General features: G+C 58.6%; 7 non-coding genes across 7 annotated transcripts; 4 read left to right on the top strand and 3 right to left on the bottom strand.

The window, feature by feature from the left end:
• Window positions 1-374: 374 nt before the first annotated feature.
• Window positions 375-537, bottom strand: LOC134537116 (U1 spliceosomal RNA). Its single transcript, XR_010075932.1, has one exon. It is a non-coding gene; the product is annotated as a U1 spliceosomal RNA (small nuclear RNA).
• Window positions 538-1,080: 543 nt separating this feature from the next.
• On the top strand, window positions 1,081-1,200 carry LOC134537143 (U5 spliceosomal RNA). Its single transcript, XR_010075954.1, has one exon. It is a non-coding gene; the product is annotated as a U5 spliceosomal RNA (small nuclear RNA).
• A 7,160-nt stretch (window positions 1,201-8,360) lies between these two features.
• Window positions 8,361-8,480, top strand: LOC134537141 (U5 spliceosomal RNA). The gene has a single exon (XR_010075953.1). It is a non-coding gene; the product is annotated as a U5 spliceosomal RNA (small nuclear RNA).
• Window positions 8,481-15,659: 7,179 nt separating this feature from the next.
• Window positions 15,660-15,779, top strand: LOC134537150 (U5 spliceosomal RNA). Its single transcript, XR_010075961.1, has one exon. It is a non-coding gene; the product is annotated as a U5 spliceosomal RNA (small nuclear RNA).
• Window positions 15,780-16,076: 297 nt separating this feature from the next.
• LOC134537120 (U1 spliceosomal RNA) lies at window positions 16,077-16,239 on the bottom strand. Its single transcript, XR_010075936.1, has one exon. It is a non-coding gene; the product is annotated as a U1 spliceosomal RNA (small nuclear RNA).
• A 543-nt stretch (window positions 16,240-16,782) lies between these two features.
• LOC134537140 (U5 spliceosomal RNA) lies at window positions 16,783-16,902 on the top strand. The gene has a single exon (XR_010075952.1). It is a non-coding gene; the product is annotated as a U5 spliceosomal RNA (small nuclear RNA).
• Window positions 16,903-17,201: 299 nt separating this feature from the next.
• Window positions 17,202-17,364, bottom strand: LOC134537115 (U1 spliceosomal RNA). Its single transcript, XR_010075931.1, has one exon. It is a non-coding gene; the product is annotated as a U1 spliceosomal RNA (small nuclear RNA).
• Window positions 17,365-21,886: the final 4,522 nt, after the last annotated feature.

Here is a 21,886-nt window from a genome sequence, read left to right as displayed (position 1 = left end):
TAAAGATTTCCGTGGAGGGGAACATTTGATGAGTCTTTAAACAATTTTTTGTTGTGCCCAGTGTTTACACACTGGGCCGGTTACCGTTAAACCACTGTGCCCGGGGGTGAGGCGGGGAGGGGGAAATCTGAAAAATCGAATTGGACAAGTATCGTTCATGGGAATTTTTTTTTTCTTTTTTCAACTATTACCATGCACAATTACGTACCTTCCTTCCGCACTTTCAAGACGGTGGGGTTGTTCGCCAAGGCACCGTAAACTTGAGACCTACGAATGCATTACATACCATACACAGATGAAAAAAAAAAAAAAATTACACTTCACTGTACATAATTCTTAACACTACTTCACAACTACTAAGTTGAAATTTTTTCACCGGGACAGCGCGAACGCAGTCCCGACTACCAAAAATTACGCGCCCGAGTTACCCACATTTGGGGTAATCGCAGAGGTCAGCTCAACCGAAGTGCAAGGGAAGAGCCTCACCCTGGGGGAACCCCCTGCTTGATCAGGGTAGCCCCTACGCCAGGTAAGTATGCTGCGCAGTGTTTCGCTTTTCTATTTCACTTGGAGCTCGGACCACCTCATCAACGTGTTTTGAGGTTATGTACTTCTACCTCCGAAACAGCTCTTTCCCCAGACATAACACTCCCGTGCCAGTTCATCACACTACATGACAGTACACACCAACAATGCAAATACAATTTCTTCCTACAACTGCCCGTTTATACTCGCACCTCGTTTCCTTTGTTTCTGTACCCACGGCGACGGTCGACCGCCGCGTGCATTTGGTTACCCCGTTTGCCGCGTGGCGGCACTTGGTTACACCGTTTGCCGCGTGGCGGCACTCGGGTCGTCGCGTCCGCCTCGGCAAAAAGGCGGGCACCACGGCACAGTCGAGAGGGGAACTTTTTTCCATTAGCAACATACCTAGGGTTTCACGAAATATCGAGTGCCGTGTCCCACGAGGCGATTTTCGGACGATTCGCGGCTTCAGGCTGCACGACCGTACGCTATTTTCACCATTAGTGGTGGTCCGCACATTTTTCCTATATAGTCCGGATTTTCAAAGTTTCAACCGTGCTCTGGTTTCCCTTCAAACGCATAAATCTTTCGCCTTTTACTAAAGATTTCCGTGGAGGGGAACATTTGATGAGTCTTTAAACAATTTTTTGTTGTGCCCAGTGTTTACACACTGGGCCGGTTACCGTTAAACCACTGTGCCCGGGGGTGAGGCGGGGAGGGGGAAATCTGAAAAATCGAATTGGACAAGTATCGTTCATGGGAATTTTTTTTTTCTTTTTTCAACTATTACCATGCACAATTACGTACCTTCCTTCCGCACTTTCAAGACGGTGGGGTTGTTCGCCAAGGCACCGTAAACTTGAGACCTACGAATGCATTACATACCATACACAGATGAAAAAAAAAAAAAAAATTACACTTCACTGTACATAATTCTTAACACTACTTCACAACTACTAAGTTGAAATTTTTTCACCGGGACAACGAACGCAGTCCCGACTACCAAAAATTACGCGCCCGAGTTACCCACATTTGGGGTAATCGCAGAGGTCAGCTCAACCGAAGTGCAAGTTTTTTTTTTTTTTTTTTTTTTTTTTTTTTTTTAACATTCAAGACACAAGTATAAAACATTTACACCCGAATCTGCCACTGAGATCCGCGCGTCCCAGCGACCCTGCGCTTTTGCGCGCTTACAATATTTCTAACATAATTACAGCTAACATAAGACACTAAAATCATCACCAGAAGGGTGCTAGGAAAATAGAGACATGGTAAAAACCTAGCGTACAGCAATACAAAGTACATCACACATAGCCCTAAGAATAATGAACAAATGTACCCTGAACAAGAGAATAATTACACACTTTGGTCAACTAACAATACAGAACACAAAAGAACACGAAGTACAAAATTACACAGGTCCGTTGCAATGGCACCCAGTGCCACGAGGCCGCAGGGGGCGTTGCTGAAGGGGGCCAGCACCGTGCGGAACACCACTATCAAGGGGGTTCCTGCAGGAGGAAGTCCTTGAGACGGCGGTGCGGGTGGGCCACAGATGGGTCGTAGTCGGCAATCGTGCTGATGGCAGGGTTGCGGTGGCGGGCAGCGCGGCGGAAGAAGGCGGAGGCGAGCTTCCGCACGACAACAGCAGGAGGCTCGACAGCGGCCAGGCGGTAAAGTTCGTCCGTAGAGGTCCGGTGTGGGCAAGCAAGAAGGTAGCGAAGGCACCAGTTGTAGGCAGACAGCACCGGCCGAAAGGTGAAAGCTGGGACCGATGCCCAGACCACCGCCCCGAAGAGCAGAATGGGCAGGACGAGGGACTGCCACAGGCGTACGCGCATCTCCAGCGGCAAGGTGCTGCGCGGCGAGAGGACAGGCCGAACGGCCTGCATGGCGGTGCGGGCCCGCCGTGACATCTGAGCGAGGTGGTCGGTCCAGACGAGCGTGTGGTCCAGGTGCACCCCGAGATATTTGGCGCACGGCGACCAAGGAATGACCGTGCCCAACAACGTCAAAGGGGCCGGGGGGCGTCTGCGTCGCTTGGTGAAGAACACCGCCTGGGTCTTCTGCGGGTTCGGGAGCAGCCCCCAGGTCTGGAGATAGGCCGAGATGGAACGCAGGCCGGATTGGGCACGGGCACCGAGCTGGGCAGCATCACGCCCGGAGAGCAGGAGCGCCGTGTCGTCGGCGTACTGGAGCGTCCGGACCGCCGGCAGCACGGGCATGTCCGCCACGTACAAAGAGAAGAGCAGGGGGCTGAGGAGCGCGCCCTGCGGAGTTCCAGCGGCAACGGTGTGGAGGGCCGACAAGGACGAGTCGACCCGCACACGGAAGGTACGGCCAACCAAGAAACTACCCAGAACGTCGAGAATCCACTCCGGAAACGCAAGAAGGCGGAGCTTGGCGAGAAGGAGAGGATGGCTGATGCAGTCAAACGCCCGGGTCAAGTCGAGAAGAATCATGACTGAGTGTTCCCGGGCGTTGAAAGCGGCAGTGACATCATCAATCGCGAGGGCCACGGCGTGCAGGGCGGAATGTTGCTTCCGGAACCCGAACTGAGTCGGGGGCAGAACATCTTGTAGGTCAGCAAGGAGGCGGAGACGGGCAAGCAGGATCCGCTCGGCCACCTTCGACATCATCGGCAGGAGCGAGATAGGCCGGTACGACGTCACCAGGCGGCCAGGCTGGCCGGGCTTCGGGATTGGCACCACGACCGCAGACTTCCAGGGAGTCGGAAAGTGACGCAGGAGCAGAATCGCGTTGACCAGCTGCGTAAGGTACACGACCCCTTTGCGAGACAAGGCGCGAAGAAGCTCGGCCTGAACGCCATCAAGGCCGGGGGCAGTCCCAACACGAAGGCGACCCAGAGCACGTGAGACCTCCCGCGGAGTCGCCAGCAAGCGGCCGCGGAGAGGGTCGGGCGACGCCCCAAGTTGGACGGGGGAGCCAGGCGGTGCACGGCAAAAAGTTGGATGGTGCGGCTGGAACGTCATGTGGAACCGGGCGGCCAGAGCCTCCGCCTTTGCGACCGGGTCCTCCAGGGTGGCATCCGCAGCTTGGAGAGGCGGGATGGTGGAGCGGGTCGAGCGCAACTGCCGCAAGAAGGCCCAGACCGTGCCACGAGCCAGAGAGAGAGCCTGGATGCGGCCGAGTTGGACACGCGCTTGCCAACCCGCAACGGCCTGGCGGACGGAGGACTTGAGCGAGCGGTACTCGTGCAGCAAGACGGCAGTGCGGCGGCGTTGCCAACGGCCCCTGGCGCGGTTACGCTGCCGGAGGAGGAAACGAATGTCCTTGGGCATCGGAGGGCCAGAACGCAGAGCACGGCGAGTCGGGATGTTCATCGACGCCGACATGGTGAGCAGGGCCGTGAAAGCGTCAACGGCCGCATCCAAATCGAGTGGAGAGCGAGGGACGACAGCTAGGTCCAAGTGAGCATCCACGTACTGCCTGTACGCGCGCCAATTCGCCCGCCGGAAATCCAGCCGATCCGGGACACCGCCCAGGGCGCGATCAAGCTGCATCTCGCCAAAGACCGGGAGGTGGTCGGAGTCCAGCGCCAACCGCGCCTCGACATGGTGAACAGGCAGGCCAGTCGTCAGAAAGAAGTCCAACACAGATGGGCGCTGGGCGGCTCGCGTAGGATAGAACGTCGGCGACGTGGGGGCATAGATGGTGAGGCCCGCTTCACAAATCAGCCGGTAAAGGCCACGGCCACGAAAGTCAGTAGTGGCGCAACCCCAGTGTGCGTGGCGGCAGTTGAAATCGCCCGCAAAGAGACAATGGCGGTCCATGCGGAGAAGAGCCGTGAAACCCAGCACAGGAAAGCCTTTGTGCGGCGGCGAATAGACGGAGAAGAACGTAAACGGCGTGGCCACACCAGAGATCTTCACGGCGACGACCTCCAAGTTGACAGTAGGAGGGACGATACGGCGGTGGTGCCGGACGTCAGAGCGCACCAGGAGAGCGACGCCACCTCTGAGACCATCAGGTCGATCGGCACGGTGCGCCACGTAGCCAGGCACCCGGAGGACATCGGCGGCAGACAGCCACGTCTCAGTGACACTAGCGATGGCCGGACGGACGCGCAACAAAAGGTCCAGAAAGTCCGTGTACCGCAGGGCCAGCGAGCGTGCATTCCACGTCAAGAGAGACTCCATCAACGGCGAGCAGCAGGAAGGTCAGGCGCAGCAGAAGGAGTCGATGGAGAGAGGAGGTCAGCCAAGGCCAGCAGAATAGCCTCCATCTTCGCAGTCAGAGTGGGCGCACGCAGGAACTCTTTAACATGGCCCATTAAACGGCGAAGCCAGGAGCAAAGGTCCAGCCCGCGCACCAAGTCCAGCAACTCGCGCAAGGTGTCAGCGGTGGGTTGTTCCACACCGGGCGCGGCCGAGGGGCGCGGGGCAGCCCCAGAGGCACCAGACAACGCCTGAGCAAAAGTGGCGCCGGTGGTCCGGCGACCGCCGTCAAACTGCCTGGGAGGCTGAGCAGGAGCCGGGCGACGTGCCTGACGCTCCTTCTTCTCCTCCATATTGGCCAAGCGCCGAAGGCGGTACGGGCACTTGGAGAAGTTGGCCGGGTGGTCCCCGTCACAATTGCAGCAGGTGGCTGGTTCAGAAATGGGCCGTTCGCACTGGCGGGACTCGTGCTCGGCGCCGCAGCGCACACAGCGAAGGGCCTCATCGCAATTGTGCGTGGTATGCCCGTACCTCTGGCAGCGAAAGCATTGGACGAGCTTGCCACCGCCGCGAAAGGGCTCCACAGTCACCCCGACACCGCAAAGGTTGGTCAGCTGGAGCGCCTGATGAAGAGGGGCGGTGCCCTGCAGCACCACCAAGAACAGCGGCAACGGCTCGGGAAACTCTTGCCGCGATTGCAGCCGAACCACAGAATGGTGAGGAATGCCCCGCTCGAGCAGCGCCGAGGAAATGTCCTCCGTCGGAGTGTCGATATGGAGGCGGCGAAGAATGACGCGGGCATTGCGATCCTCCTCGCAGGTCCACGTGTGGAAGCGGACACCTTTCGACCGCAAGAGCTGGCACATCTGAAAGTGGTCCGCTTTATTGGCCATCTGGTAGGTGGAGGAACCAGTATAGTGGGTGGCCTTAAAGTCCGCCGAGAACTGCGTACGCAGGGCAGCCATATCGCGAAGCGCGGTGGGCGGGAGGCCCCCCTGGCAGACGATGAGCGGCGGCCGGCGGGAACGGGCCGGCGGACCCGCGGCGACACCAGAAGACGGCGGCAAAGACGCAGGCGGTGAAGGCGGACGAGTGGAGGGACCGGCCTCCTGGGAGAGGTGGTGGCTACCACGCCCACGAGAAGAGGAAGACCGGGGGCGGCGACCCCGCGCACGGGAGGCGCAAGACGAGGAGCGGCTGGAGGCGCGGCTGGGACCTGGGGCGGCCGAAGGCGGCGCCACCGGCAGCGGAGGTGGAGCAGCAGACGAGCCAGACGACTTGGGCTGGTGACGAGGGCCAACCTTCCCCCTCTGCATCTTGGGGGGAGGAAGACTCGGCGGGCTGGACGGGGAGGCATCGCCAGCGACAGGAGGAGCAGGCGGGTCCAGCGGGTCGTCGGCCCAAAGGAACGGCGGCGGGTCGGCACCAGTACGGCGCTTCCCCAAACGCACGCGGTCAGTCTCCATGTCAGCCCCGGCGCGAACCACAGGTACCGGCGGGTCGGCAGAAGAGACGCCCACCAGCAAGGGGGCAGGCGGCGGCGCAGCAGCGGCAGGCACAGGGACCGGCAAGGCCGGGGCGGCATCCATCTCCAGAGCAGGCCCCGAAGGAGGCGGCAAGACAGGAACAGGGCCGCCGAGTAGGTCCAGCACCTCCTGGGACAGCGCCTCTGAAGGTCCGAACACCATCTCAGGACCAGGCGAATAGCTGGGCGCGAGCGGGGCGGCTGCCGAGGAAACAGGGGCAGAGCCCGAGGCGGGCGGAGCAGCACACGGGCGAAAATGGGGCCCCAAAGTCTGCGACACAGCCAGATCAGACCAGGCAAGAGAGCGATCGACCGGCGAGGCCCTGCCAGATGAAGTAGGCGTGGTCTGGCCCAACGGCACGGAGGAGTCGGAGTCCGACAAGTCTTGAGGAGTCAGAGTCCACAAATCCTCAGACATAGGCAGATAAGCCCCAGACAGGCGCGAGGCCGACAGCGGCGCAGAACAGGTAGTCGTAGTCGTGGTGGTGGTAGTCAGCGACGCTAAAACTGTCAGCGCCGGCGATGCAGCAGAACCAGCATATTCCAAAGCAGCAGTCGACAGGCCAACAGAAGAGACAGCAGAGAGAGCCTCGCTAACAGCTGTGCCAGGGCAAGACACCGAAGTGCGCCGCGGAGGCGCAGAGCTGCGGGGGCGCGTCGGCGTGCGCCGCTGGCCAGCGGCATCCTGGGAGCACTTCAAATAAGTCTTGCGGACTCGGGGGTCAACAGACCGACCAACAGATTTGCGAGAGCCAGAAAAACGATCAGCCATAACGGTGCAGAGAAATACACAAGAGCAGCAAAATAACACAAAAGTACACAGCAAAGCAGCAAACAGCAAAAACACGAGAAAAACACAAAATCAAAAAGCAGCAAAACACAAGAGCAGCACCCGCAAAACTACAGACAACAGCAGAAACAGCGCGAAAAATGACAGAAATACACGCAAAACGGACAACAGCGAAACCACAAAAGGCAGACAGAACCGCCACCAGGCGGAAATCGGCGAAAACAGAAAAGCAAAAATGTGCCACTTTACGCACAAAAGCGGTTACCAGTAAATCGCGCGTAGTTCCAAAAAGCGCCACCAGGTGGCAGGTAGCAGCAATCCAGGCGCGCGCACAAGCAAACAGCGCGACCAGGCAAACAAAACAGCGGTTGAGCATGAAAAAGAAGTTCAGACAGCAGGTGGAAGAAAAAGCTGGCCGCGCGCAGACATGCAGCACGACCAGAGAAGCGGAACAGCAAATGACGAGAAAAACAGCTATGGAAAAACGAAGAAGCGAGCCAAAATGCGTCGGAGTCGGCGCATGGCGAACAGCAGGTGGTGAGCAGGTAGTTACGCGCAGCGCCGACAGGCGGCAGCACAGTACGAAGAAAGTGCTGCCGCGCGGTGGTGAAGGACGGAACTTGAAGAGAAATAACAGTAATCGGCAAAGTGTGTAAATTGGGAGGGAGGTTAGATCCTATGCGATCTCCTGAACAAATCTATACTTACTATGGCCCTTACTTAGTCTCTTTGAATATCATGCTCAACCGCTGATCCCGTGTATTGAGCCGCAACGGTAGCCCCTACGCCAGGTCAGTATGCTGCGCAGTGTTTCGCTTTTCTATTTCACTTGGAGCTCGGACCACCTCATCAACGTGTTTTGAGGTTATGTACTTCTACCTCCGAAACAGCTCTTTCCCCAGACATAACACTCCCGTGCCAGTTCATCACACTACATGACAGTACACACCAACAATGCAAATACAATTTCTTCCTACAACTGCCCGTTTATACTCGCACCTCGTTTCCTTTGTTTCTGTACCCACGGCGACGGTCGACCGCCGCGTGCATTTGGTTACCCCGTTTGCCGCGTGGCGGCACTTGGTTACACCGTTTGCCGCGTGGCGGCACTCGGGTCGTCGCGTCCGCCTCGGCAAAAAGGCGGGCACCACGGCACAGTCGAGAGGGGAACTTTTTTCCATTAGCAACATACCTAGGGTTTCACGAAATATCGAGTGCCGTGTCCCACGAGGCGATTTTCGGACGATTCGCGGCTTCAGGCTGCACGACCGTACGCTATTTTCACCATTAGTGGTGGTCCGCACATTTTTCCTATATAGTCCGGATTTTCAAAGTTTCAACCGTGCTCTGGTTTCCCTTCAAACGCATAAATCTTTCGCCTTTTACTAAAGATTTCCGTGGAGGGGAACATTTGATGAGTCTTTAAACAATTTTTTGTTGTGCCCAGTGTTTACACACTGGGCCGGTTACCGTTAAACCACTGGGCCCGGGGGTGAGGCGGGGAGGGGGAAATCTGAAAAATCGAATTGGACAAGTATCGTTCATGGGAATTTTTTTTTTCTTTTTTCAACTATTACCATGCACAATTACGTACCTTCCTTCCGCACTTTCAAGACGGTGGGGTTGTTCGCCAAGGCACCGTAAACTTGAGACCTACGAATGCATTACATACCATACACAGATGAAAAAAAAAAAAAAAATTACACTTCACTGTACATAATTCTTAACACTACTTCACAACTACTAAGTTGAAATTTTTTCACCGGGACAACGAACGCAGTCCCGACTACCAAAAATTACGCGCCCGAGTTACCCACATTTGGGGTAATCGCAGAGGTCAGCTCAACCGAAGTGCAAGTTTTTTTTTTTTTTTTTTTTTTTTTTTTTTTTTTTTTTTTTTTTTTTTTTTCAACATTCAAGACACAAGTATAAAACATTTACACCCGAATCTGCCACTGAGATCCGCGCGTCCCAGCGACCCTGCGCTTTTGCGCGCTTACAATATTTCTAACATAATTACAGCTAACATAAGACACTAAAATCATCACCAGAAGGGTGCTAGGAAAATAGAGACATGGTAAAAACCTAGCGTACAGCAATACAAAGTACATCACACATAGCCCTAAGAATAATGAACAAATGTACCCTGAACAAGAGAATAATTACACACTTTGGTCAACTAACAATACAGAACACAAAAGAACACGAAGTACAAAATTACACAGGTCCGTTGCAATGGCACCCAGTGCCACGAGGCCGCAGGGGGCGTTGCTGAAGGGGGCCAGCACCGTGCGGAACACCACTATCAAGGGGGTTCCTGCAGGAGGAAGTCCTTGAGACGGCGGTGCGGGTGGGCCACAGATGGGTCGTAGTCGGCAATCGTGCTGATGGCAGGGTTGCGGTGGCGGGCAGCGCGGCGGAAGAAGGCGGAGGCGAGCTTCCGCACGACAACAGCAGGAGGCTCGACAGCGGCCAGGCGGTAAAGTTCGTCCGTAGAGGTCCGGTGTGGGCAAGCAAGAAGGTAGCGAAGGCACCAGTTGTAGGCAGACAGCACCGGCCGAAAGGTGAAAGCTGGGACCGATGCCCAGACCACCGCCCCGAAGAGCAGAATGGGCAGGACGAGGGACTGCCACAGGCGTACGCGCATCTCCAGCGGCAAGGTGCTGCGCGGCGAGAGGACGGGCCGAACGGCCTGCATGGCGGTGCGGGCCCGCCGTGACATCTGAGCGAGGTGGTCGGTCCAGACGAGCGTGTGGTCCAGGTGCACCCCGAGATATTTGGCGCACGGCGACCAAGGAATGACCGTGCCCAACAACGTCAAAGGGGCCGGGGGGCGTCTGCGTCGCTTGGTGAAGAACACCGCCTGGGTCTTCTGCGGGTTCGGGAGCAGCCCCCAGGTCTGGAGATAGGCCGAGATGGAACGCAGGCCGGATTGGGCACGGGCACCGAGCTGGGCAGCATCACGCCCGGAGAGCAGGAGCGCCGTGTCGTCGGCGTACTGGAGCGTCCGGACCGCCGGCAGCACGGGCATGTCCGCCACGTACAAAGAGAAGAGCAGGGGGCTGAGGAGCGCGCCCTGCGGAGTTCCAGCGGCAACGGTGTGGAGGGCCGACAAGGACGAGTCGACCCGCACACGGAAGGTACGGCCAACCAAGAAACTACCCAGAACGTCGAGAATCCACTCCGGAAACGCAAGAAGGCGGAGCTTGGCGAGAAGGAGAGGATGGCTGATGCAGTCAAACGCCCGGGTCAAGTCGAGAAGAATCATGACTGAGTGTTCCCGGGCGTTGAAAGCGGCAGTGACATCATCAATCGCGAGGGCCACGGCGTGCAGGGCGGAATGTTGCTTCCGGAACCCGAACTGAGTCGGGGGCAGAACATCTTGTAGGTCAGCAAGGAGGCGGAGACGGGCAAGCAGGATCCGCTCGGCCACCTTCGACATCATCGGCAGGAGCGAGATAGGCCGGTACGACGTCACCAGGCGGCCAGGCTGGCCGGGCTTCGGGATTGGCACCACGACCGCAGACTTCCAGGGAGTCGGAAAGTGACGCAGGAGCAGAATCGCGTTGACCAGCTGCGTAAGGTACACGACCCCTTTGCGAGACAAGGCGCGAAGAAGCTCGGCCTGAACGCCATCAAGGCCGGGGGCAGTCCCAACACGAAGGCGACCCAGAGCACGTGAGACCTCCCGCGGAGTCGCCAGCAAGCGGCCGCGGAGAGGGTCGGGCGACGCCCCAAGTTGGACGGGGGAGCCAGGCGGTGCACGGCAAAAAGTTGGATGGTGCGGCTGGAACGTCATGTGGAACCGGGCGGCCAGAGCCTCCGCCTTTGCGACCGGGTCCTCCAGGGTGGCATCCGCAGCTTGGAGAGGCGGGATGGTGGAGCGGGTCGAGCGCAACTGCCGCAAGAAGGCCCAGACCGTGCCACGAGCCAGAGAGAGAGCCTGGATGCGGCCGAGTTGGACACGCGCTTGCCAACCCGCAACGGCCTGGCGGACGGAGGACTTGAGCGAGCGGTACTCGTGCAGCAAGACGGCAGTGCGGCGGCGTTGCCAACGGCCCCTGGCGCGGTTACGCTGCCGGAGGAGGAAACGAATGTCCTTGGGCATCGGAGGGCCAGAACGCAGAGCACGGCGAGTCGGGATGTTCATCGACGCCGACATGGTGAGCAGGGCCGTGAAAGCGTCAACGGCCGCATCCAAATCGAGTGGAGAGCGAGGGACGACAGCTAGGTCCAAGTGAGCATCCACGTACTGCCTGTACGCGCGCCAATTCGCCCGCCGGAAATCCAGCCGATCCGGGACACCGCCCAGGGCGCGATCAAGCTGCATCTCGCCAAAGACCGGGAGGTGGTCGGAGTCCAGCGCCAACCGCGCCTCGACATGGTGAACAGGCAGGCCAGTCGTCAGAAAGAAGTCCAACACAGATGGGCGCTGGGCGGCTCGCGTAGGATAGAACGTCGGCGACGTGGGGGCATAGATGGTGAGGCCCGCTTCACAAATCAGCCGGTAAAGGCCACGGCCACGAAAGTCAGTAGTGGCGCAACCCCAGTGTGCGTGGCGGCAGTTGAAATCGCCCGCAAAGAGACAATGGCGGTCCATGCGGAGAAGAGCCGTGAAACCCAGCACAGGAAAGCCTTTGTGCGGCGGCGAATAGACGGAGAAGAACGTAAACGGCGTGGCCACACCAGAGATCTTCACGGCGACGACCTCCAAGTTGACAGTAGGAGGGACGATACGGCGGTGGTGCCGGACGTCAGAGCGCACCAGGAGAGCGACGCCACCTCTGAGACCATCAGGTCGATCGGCACGGTGCGCCACGTAGCCAGGCACCCGGAGGACATCGGCGGCAGACAGCCACGTCTCAGTGACACTAGCGATGGCCGGACGGACGCGCAACAAAAGGTCCAGAAAGTCCGTGTACCGCAGGGCCAGCGAGCGTGCATTCCACGTCAAGAGAGACTCCATCAACGGCGAGCAGCAGGAAGGTCAGGCGCAGCAGAAGGAGTCGATGGAGAGAGGAGGTCAGCCAAGGCCAGCAGAATAGCCTCCATCTTCGCAGTCAGAGTGGGCGCACGCAGGAACTCTTTAACATGGCCCATTAAACGGCGAAGCCAGGAGCAAAGGTCCAGCCCGCGCACCAAGTCCAGCAACTCGCGCAAGGTGTCAGCGGTGGGTTGTTCCACACCGGGCGCGGCCGAGGGGCGCGGGGCAGCCCCAGAGGCACCAGACAACGCCTGAGCAAAAGTGGCGCCGGTGGTCCGGCGACCGCCGTCAAACTGCCTGGGAGGCTGAGCAGGAGCCGGGCGACGTGCCTGACGCTCCTTCTTCTCCTCCATATTGGCCAAGCGCCGAAGGCGGTACGGGCACTTGGAGAAGTTGGCCGGGTGGTCCCCGTCACAATTGCAGCAGGTGGCTGGTTCAGAAATGGGCCGTTCGCACTGGCGGGACTCGTGCTCGGCGCCGCAGCGCACACAGCGAAGGGCCTCATCGCAATTGTGCGTGGTATGCCCGTACCTCTGGCAGCGAAAGCATTGGACGAGCTTGCCACCGCCGCGAAAGGGCTCCACAGTCACCCCGACACCGCAAAGGTTGGTCAGCTGGAGCGCCTGATGAAGAGGGGCGGTGCCCTGCAGCACCACCAAGAACAGCGGCAACGGCTCGGGAAACTCTTGCCGCGATTGCAGCCGAACCACAGAATGGTGAGGAATGCCCCGCTCGAGCAGCGCCGAGGAAATGTCCTCCGTCGGAGTGTCGATATGGAGGCGGCGAAGAATGACGCGGGCATTGCGATCCTCCTCGCAGGTCCACGTGTGGAAGCGGACACCTTTCGACCGCAAGAGCTGGCACATCTGAAAGTGGTCCGCTTTATTGGCCATCTGGTAGGTGGAGGAACCAGTATAGTGGGTGGCCTTAAAGTCCGCCGAGAACTGCGTACGCAGGGCAGCCATATCGCGAAGCGCGGTGGGCGGGAGGCCCCCCTGGCAGACGATGAGCGGCGGCCGGCGGGAACGGGCCGGCGGACCCGCGGCGACACCAGAAGACGGCGGCAAAGACGCAGGCGGTGAAGGCGGACGAGTGGAGGGACCGGCCTCCTGGGAGAGGTGGTGGCTACCACGCCCACGAGAAGAGGAAGACCGGGGGCGGCGACCCCGCGCACGGGAGGCGCAAGACGAGGAGCGGCTGGAGGCGCGGCTGGGACCTGGGGCGGCCGAAGGCGGCGCCACCGGCAGCGGAGGTGGAGCAGCAGACGAGCCAGACGACTTGGGCTGGTGACGAGGGCCAACCTTCCCCCTCTGCATCTTGGGGGGAGGAAGACTCGGCGGGCTGGACGGGGAGGCATCGCCAGCGACAGGAGGAGCAGGCGGGTCCAGCGGGTCGTCGGCCCAAAGGAACGGCGGCGGGTCGGCACCAGTACGGCGCTTCCCCAAACGCACGCGGTCAGTCTCCATGTCAGCCCCGGCGCGAACCACAGGTACCGGCGGGTCGGCAGAAGAGACGCCCACCAGCAAGGGGGCAGGCGGCGGCGCAGCAGCGGCAGGCACAGGGACCGGCAAGGCCGGGGCGGCATCCATCTCCAGAGCAGGCCCCGAAGGAGGCGGCAAGACAGGAACAGGGCCGCCGAGTAGGTCCAGCACCTCCTGGGACAGCGCCTCTGAAGGTCCGAACACCATCTCAGGACCAGGCGAATAGCTGGGCGCGAGCGGGGCGGCTGCCGAGGAAACAGGGGCAGAGCCCGAGGCGGGCGGAGCAGCACACGGGCGAAAATGGGGCCCCAAAGTCTGCGACACAGCCAGATCAGACCAGGCAAGAGAGCGATCGACCGGCGAGGCCCTGCCAGATGAAGTAGGCGTGGTCTGGCCCAACGGCACGGAGGAGTCGGAGTCCGACAAGTCTTGAGGAGTCAGAGTCCACAAATCCTCAGACATAGGCAGATAAGCCCCAGACAGGCGCGAGGCCGACAGCGGCGCAGAACAGGTAGTCGTAGTCGTGGTGGTGGTAGTCAGCGACGCTAAAACTGTCAGCGCCGGCGATGCAGCAGAACCAGCATATTCCAAAGCAGCAGTCGACAGGCCAACAGAAGAGACAGCAGAGAGAGCCTCGCTAACAGCTGTGCCAGGGCAAGACACCGAAGTGCGCCGCGGAGGCGCAGAGCTGCGGGGGCGCGTCGGCGTGCGCCGCTGGCCAGCGGCATCCTGGGAGCACTTCAAATAAGTCTTGCGGACTCGGGGGTCAACAGACCGACCAACAGATTTGCGAGAGCCAGAAAAACGATCAGCCATAACGGTGCAGAGAAATACACAAGAGCAGCAAAATAACACAAAAGTACACAGCAAAGCAGCAAACAGCAAAAACACGAGAAAAACACAAAATCAAAAAGCAGCAAAACACAAGAGCAGCACCCGCAAAACTACAGACAACAGCAGAAACAGCGCGAAAAATGACAGAAATACACGCAAAACGGACAACAGCGAAACCACAAAAGGCAGACAGAACCGCCACCAGGCGGAAATCGGCGAAAACAGAAAAGCAAAAATGTGCCACTTTACGCACAAAAGCGGTTACCAGTAAATCGCGCGTAGTTCCAAAAAGCGCCACCAGGTGGCAGGTAGCAGCAATCCAGGCGCGCGCACAAGCAAACAGCGCGACCAGGCAAACAAAACAGCGGTTGAGCATGAAAAAGAAGTTCAGACAGCAGGTGGAAGAAAAAGCTGGCCGCGCGCAGACATGCAGCACGACCAGAGAAGCGGAACAGCAAATGACGAGAAAAACAGCTATGGAAAAACGAAGAAGCGAGCCAAAATGCGTCGGAGTCGGCGCATGGCGAACAGCAGGTGGTGAGCAGGTAGTTACGCGCAGCGCCGACAGGCGGCAGCACAGTACGAAGAAAGTGCTGCCGCGCGGTGGTGAAGGACGGAACTTGAAGAGAAATAACAGTAATCGGCAAAGTGTGTAAATTGGGAGGGAGGTTAGATCCTATGCGATCTCCTGAACAAATCTATACTTACTATGGCCCTTACTTAGTCTCTTTGAATATCATGCTCAACCGCTGATCCCGTGTATTGAGCCGCAACGGTAGCCCCTACGCCAGGTCAGTATGCTGCGCAGTGTTTCGCTTTTCTATTTCACTTGGAGCTCGGACCACCTCATCAACGTGTTTTGAGGTTATGTACTTCTACCTCCGAAACAGCTCTTTCCCCAGACATAACACTCCCGTGCCAGTTCATCACACTACATGACAGTACACACCAACAATGCAAATACAATTTCTTCCTACAACTGCCCGTTTATACTCGCACCTCGTTTCCTTTGTTTCTGTACCCACGGCGACGGTCGACCGCCGCGTGCATTTGGTTACCCCGTTTGCCGCGTGGCGGCACTTGGTTACACCGTTTGCCGCGTGGCGGCACTCGGGTCGTCGCGTCCGCCTCGGCAAAAAGGCGGGCACCACGGCACAGTCGAGAGGGGAACTTTTTTCCATTAGCAACATACCTAGGGTTTCACGAAATATCGAGTGCCGTGTCCCACGAGGCGATTTTCGGACGATTCGCGGCTTCAGGCTGCACGACCGTACGCTATTTTCACCATTAGTGGTGGTCCGCACATTTTTCCTATATAGTCCGGATTTTCAAAGTTTCAACCGTGCTCTGGTTTCCCTTCAAACGCATAAATCTTTCGCCTTTTACTAAAGATTTCCGTGGAGGGGAACTTTTGATGAGTCTTTAAACAATTTTTTGTTGTGCCCAGTGTTTACACACTGGGCCGGTTACCGTTAAACCACTGGGCCCGGGGGTGAGGCGGGGAGGGGGAAATCTGAAAAATCGAATTGGACAAGTATCGTTCATGGGAATTTTTTTTTTCTTTTTTCAACTATTACCATGCACAATTACGTACCTTCCTTCCGCACTTTCAAGACGGTGGGGTTGTTCGCCAAGGCACCGTAAACTTGAGACCTACGAATGCATTACATACCATACACAGATGAAAAAAAAAAAAAATTACACTTCACTGTACATAATTCTTAACACTACTTCACAACTACTAAGTTGAAATTTTTTCACCGGGACAGCGCGAACGCAGTCCCGACTACCAAAAATTACGCGCCCGAGTTACCCACATTTGGGGTAATCGCAGAGGTCAGCTCAACCGAAGTGCAAGGGAAGAGCCTCACCCCAGGGGAACCCCCTGCTTGATCAGGGTAGCCCCTACGCCAGGTAAGTATGCTGCGCAGTGTTTCGCTTTTCTATTTCACTTGGAGCTCGGACCACCTCATCAACGTGTTTTGAGGTTATGTACTTCTACCTCCGAAACAGCTCTTTCCCCAGACATAACACTCCCGTGCCAGTTCATCACACTACATGACAGTACACACCAACAATGCAAATACAATTTCTTCCTACAACTGCCCGTTTATACTCGCACCTCGTTTCCTTTGTTTCTGTACCCACGGCGACGGTCGACCGCCGCGTGCATTTGGTTACCCCGTTTGCCGCGTGGCGGCACTTGGTTACACCGTTTGCCGCGTGGCGGCACTCGGGTCGTCGCGTCCGCCTCGGCAAAAAGGCGGGCACCACGGCACAGTCGAGAGGGGAACTTTTTTCCATTAGCAACATACCTAGGGTTTCACGAAATATCGAGTGCCGTGTCCCACGAGGCGATTTTCGGACGATTCGCGGCTTCAGGCTGCACGACCGTACGCTATTTTCACCATTAGTGGTGGTCCGCACATTTTTCCTATATAGTCCGGATTTTCAAAGTTTCAACCGTGCTCTGGTTTCCCTTCAAACGCATAAATCTTTCGCCTTTTACTAAAGATTTCCGTGGAGGGGAACATTTGATGAGTCTTTAAACAATTTTTTGTTGTGCCCAGTGTTTACACACTGGGCCGGTTACCGTTAAACCACTGGGCCCGGGGGTGAGGCGGGGAGGGGGAAATCTGAAAAATCGAATTGGACAAGTATCGTTCATGGGAATTTTTTTTTTCTTTTTTCAACTATTACCATGCACAATTACGTACCTTCCTTCCGCACTTTCAAGACGGTGGGGTTGTTCGCCAAGGCACCGTAAACTTGAGACCTACGAATGCATTACATACCATACACAGATGAAAAAAAAAAAAAAAATTACACTTCACTGTACATAATTCTTAACACTACTTCACAACTACTAAGTTGAAATTTTTTCACCGGGACAGCGCGAACGCAGTCCCGACTACCAAAAATTACGCGCCCGAGTTACCCACATTTGGGGTAATCGCAGAGGTCAGCTCAACCGAAGTGCAAGGGAAGAGCCTCACCCTGGGGGAACCCCCTGCTTGATCAGGGTAGCCCCTACGCCAGGTAAGTATGCTGCGCAGTGTTTCGCTTTTCTATTTCACTTGGAGCTCGGACCACCTCATCAACGTGTTTTGAGGTTATGTACTTCTACCTCCGAAACAGCTCTTTCCCCAGACATAACACTCCCGTGCCAGTTCATCACACTACATGACAGTACACACCAACAATGCAAATACAATTTCTTCCTACAACTGCCCGTTTATACTCGCACCTCGTTTCCTTTGTTTCTGTACCCACGGCGACGGTCGACCGCCGCGTGCATTTGGTTACCCCGTTTGCCGCGTGGCGGCACTTGGTTACACCGTTTGCCGCGTGGCGGCACTCGGGTCGTCGCGTCCGCCTCGGCAAAAAGGCGGGCACCACGGCACAGTCGAGAGGGGAACTTTTTTCCATTAGCAACATACCTAGGGTTTCACGAAATATCGAGTGCCGTGTCCCACGAGGCGATTTTCGGACGATTCGCGGCTTCAGGCTGCACGACCGTACGCTATTTTCACCATTAGTGGTGGTCCGCACATTTTTCCTATATAGTCCGGATTTTCAAAGTTTCAACCGTGCTCTGGTTTCCCTTCAAACTGCTCTTAGGTGCTACTCTGAGTGGTTTGCAGGGATTTCCTTAGTTAATTCGAGTTTTCCTCGCGTGCTTTTATAATCCGACCAGTCGTTTCTGGTGCGAAGACTTGCTGCTGGGTGCATATCCGGATCTGGTAACTCTCAGCAGCAAGCAACAGGGTCCCCCCCTGGGCATTGCTGGGGGGACTCTGCAGAAATAAATTCAACCCTCGGGTTCCACTAATTTATATTTTATTTTGGATTTCAAGTTCTACTCAGCATCACTCCTATTATATTCACTCCATCTTCTTCCACCTTTAACTGACTGCTGACTGCTGCTGCTGCTGCTTCCTGGGGCTGTCACCAGGTGGCCGAGAAGAGTAGTTCCTCCCAGGTGTGGCTCTTGGCCTGCCGGCTTGATTGTTTCTCGTCGGCATGGCCGAGGGGGGGTCCGGGGAGGACCTGCCCCTGGGGGACTCCGACTTTGAGGGCCGACTCCAACCGCCGTTGAGGGACTACACCAGGCCTCCTGGTGGCCACCGAGACCGGACGGGTGCCTCGGGCGATGCTGGAGCAGAGGGATGCTCGCCGCCCCCCACCCCCAGCCAGACCGGGATCCGCACCCAGGAGCGCTGCACGAAGGTGTCGGAGTCCAAGCATCACCAGATGGTGCCACCTGGCTTCTGCTCCGACACCCCCTTCACCCCGGACGTCACCATGGCAGCAACCCTCACCACCACGACCACCACGACCACCACCATGACGACCACGACAGTTTGCACTTTCACCCCCTCTGCTTCTCACCCCATCTCCTCACCATTCTCAGCGCCTTCCCCCTCACTGCCACTCATCCCTGTCGAGCCTGCGGCCCCCCGGGACGTGCCAATGGACACCGGCTTCAGCCTCCCCCGCCGGACAGTGAAGCGGCCGAGGATGGGGCGCGCCGAGGACCGCACCTCCATCTCCAACCGGTTTGGCGCCCTCGAGCTCGACTTCGCCGGCGAGGAGGGGACCTCGTCCCGGGACTCGTCACCTGCACCATCCACGTCATCCCGCATCTCACACCTCACCCGCCGCACCACCCCCCGACCGACTACGACCGCCGCGACTCAGCCATCGACCTCCGCTGCTCGTCAGCCGTCGCCTCGACCATCCACCTCCGCATCTGCACCTGGACCCCGCACCCGGCCTCCCACCCAACCTGCTGCCGCCCCCGCATCTGCCTCCGCCGCCGCCACCGTCAAGCCTACCCGCATGCCGCCCATCGGCTGCCGCCTCCCCATCACCACCAGCCCCTTCACCCTGGCCCAATCGTTTCAGTCGCTCCTTTCTGGCAAGCTATCCATCACCTCCGTCGACGGCCGCACCTCCTTTTACACCTCTAACGCCGCTGATCACACCTTCCTATACAACCACCTCACCCAGCTCGGCCATCAGCCTTTCACGCACCTGCGACAGGACGAGAAGGGGGACCGACTCGTCCTGAAGCGTCTCCCACTCACCACCACCCCCGAGGAGGTGCACGCCGCCCTCCTCGACCTGGACCTACCCTTTGCTTCCGTCACTCCGCTCCGCGTCACCGACACCGCCACGACCCGTCCGTTCCTGGTTAATACTCACCACCTGGGGGAGGCAGCTCCCTTCCTGGCTCTACGCTCCCTGGGCTGCTGGGTGGTCTCCGTCGAACGCTATCGTGGCAGCGGGCGGGTCCCGCAGTGTTACCGGTGCCAGCAGGCCGGCCACCCATCCACACGCTGCGAGAGGCCGGTGGCCTGTTTCAAGTGTGCCGGGCCCCACCGGTCCCGCGAGTGCACATCAACGACTCCGAAGTGCGTCAATTGCGGCGAGGCGCACTTCGCGACTTCCATGAACTGCCGGGTGAACCAGGCCTACCTCAGACGCCACCCCCCCCCGACAACAGCCTGAGGCCACCCCGGCACCGCGACCGCGACCGCCAAACTTGACCGACGCTCGTGCCTTTCCCGCCGTCACCTCCAACGCCTGGACTCGGCGCGGTTCCGCCGCCGCCACCCTGTTCCCCTCCCGCGACGGGCCATCTCCATCTGCACCTCAGGACCCCTCATCTCACCGACCGGACGCTGACGACACTTCATTCGCCACGATCATACGAGACCTCATCCAGCTGTTTCGGCAGTACTTCCCATTCATTCGCCGCACCCTGACCGCCCTGTCCCATGCCAAGTCCCCTTCGGAGAGATTCGAGGTGCTCCTCCAAGCGCTTCTGGGTCTCTTCGATGGATCCCCCGCCGCCCCTTAAGCTCCTAGTCTGGAACGCCTTTTCTTTGCTCCCTAAGCTTCTCGACTTCCTTCACCTCGTCGACGAGCACTCGCCCGATGTCGTGTTCCTATCAGAGACCTGGCTGACCCCCGCTGTACCCCTCCGCGTCCCGGGATATGCCGTCCACCGCTCCGACCGTGATGGTCGGGGGGGTGGGGTGGCGCTCCTGGTGCGCGACACATTCACCCATCACCGCCGACACATTCACCCTTCACCCGCGACTGAGGCTGTGGCCGTGCGCCTGTTCGGACAGCCCTACTCCCTGACTCTAGTCTCCGTGTATCTCCCACCCCAATTTGCCTTCCCCTCTGCCGCCGTTGTCGCCCTCGGTCGGCTCGATGCCCATGTCGTGCTGGCCGGGGACTTCAACGCCACCCATCCCTACTGGGGCTGCGTCGCGGCCAACCGCCGAGGCAGCTCCCTCCGTCAGCTCCTCCGGCGTACTAACCTCTCCATCTGCGCCCCCGCCACCCCCACATTCTTCCCCGCTCAGCACAACCGTCATCCCAGTATCATCGATCTCGCCCTCACCACACCGCTCCCCATCATCTCTGGTCTCACCACGCTCACCGCCGGGGCCTCGGATCACCTGCCCGTCCTCGGCTCCCTTCACTTCTACCCCCATTCCAACCCGCACCTTCCCCGCTTCGACTTCCGCAACGCCGACTGGAATGGGTTCCAGGCCACCCTCTCATCATCACTCGACCTCACCCTCCCCTTCGACACCCCCGACCGTCTCGACGCCAACGTCGTGTCATTCACCCGGGCCGTCTCTGCGGCCGCCTCCGCTCACATTCCGCTGGCCACTCCAAGTACCCGCATCACCCCCTTCCCGCCTTACCTGCGTGACGCCGTGGTCCTGCGCGACCGCTTCCGCGGCCTGTGGCAGGCCAACCGGTCCCCGTTGACACGGATGGTGTTCCTCCTGCTGCGGGGCCGGTGCCGCCGGATGGTCGCGGCGTGGAAGGCGCATTTGGAGACCCGGCGTCTCGGCTCCCTCGCCTCTGCATCCGGCTCTCTGTGGACCTACGTCCGGCGCCTCCGATCGGTCCCCACCACTATTCCCCCACTCACCCACCCGGCCGGGGTGGCGGAGACTGCCCCTGAGCGATCGGAGGCGGTCGCTGCCTACCTCGCGACCACGTTTGCCTCCGCTGACCCCCCCACCCTCTCCTCCGAGTCTTCGGACGACGGGGACACACCCCCCCCCCTCGCACATCACGTCACTCTGCCCGTTCTTCCGGACTCTCTGCCATTCCCTCTCGCCACGCCGTCGGAGGTGCGCACACTCCTCCTCCGTCTCAAGCCCCCTTCTGCCCCCGGTTCCGACTCTCTGCCTGCACCCGTCCTCGGTGCTCTTCCTCGGAAGGCGACGGTCTTCCTTACCCGCATCATCAACGCGATGTTCCTTCTCTGTCATTTCCCCACCCCTTGGAAAGTGGCCATTGTCTCACCCATACCCAAACCCGGGAAGCCCCCTTCCCTACCATCATCGTACCGCCCCATTTCTCTTCTACCCATCATCTCGAAGGTCGCAGAGCGGACCATTCTCACACGCCTTCTCCTTCACGTCAACCTCTTGCATCTTCTCCCCCATCACCAGTTCGGTTTCCGCAAACGTCACTCCACCTCCCACGCCATCGCCCGTGTGGAGGTGCTGGCTGTCCAAGGTTTCGCACGGC

The sequence above is a fragment of the Bacillus rossius genome, chromosome 11 (genome assembly GCF_032445375.1).
Source record: "Bacillus rossius redtenbacheri isolate Brsri chromosome 11, Brsri_v3, whole genome shotgun sequence".
Lineage (NCBI taxonomy): Eukaryota > Metazoa > Arthropoda > Insecta > Phasmatodea > Bacillidae > Bacillus > Bacillus rossius.
The sequence above is the reverse complement of the archived record's forward strand: the minus strand, read 5'-3'. Positions and strand labels throughout refer to the sequence as shown.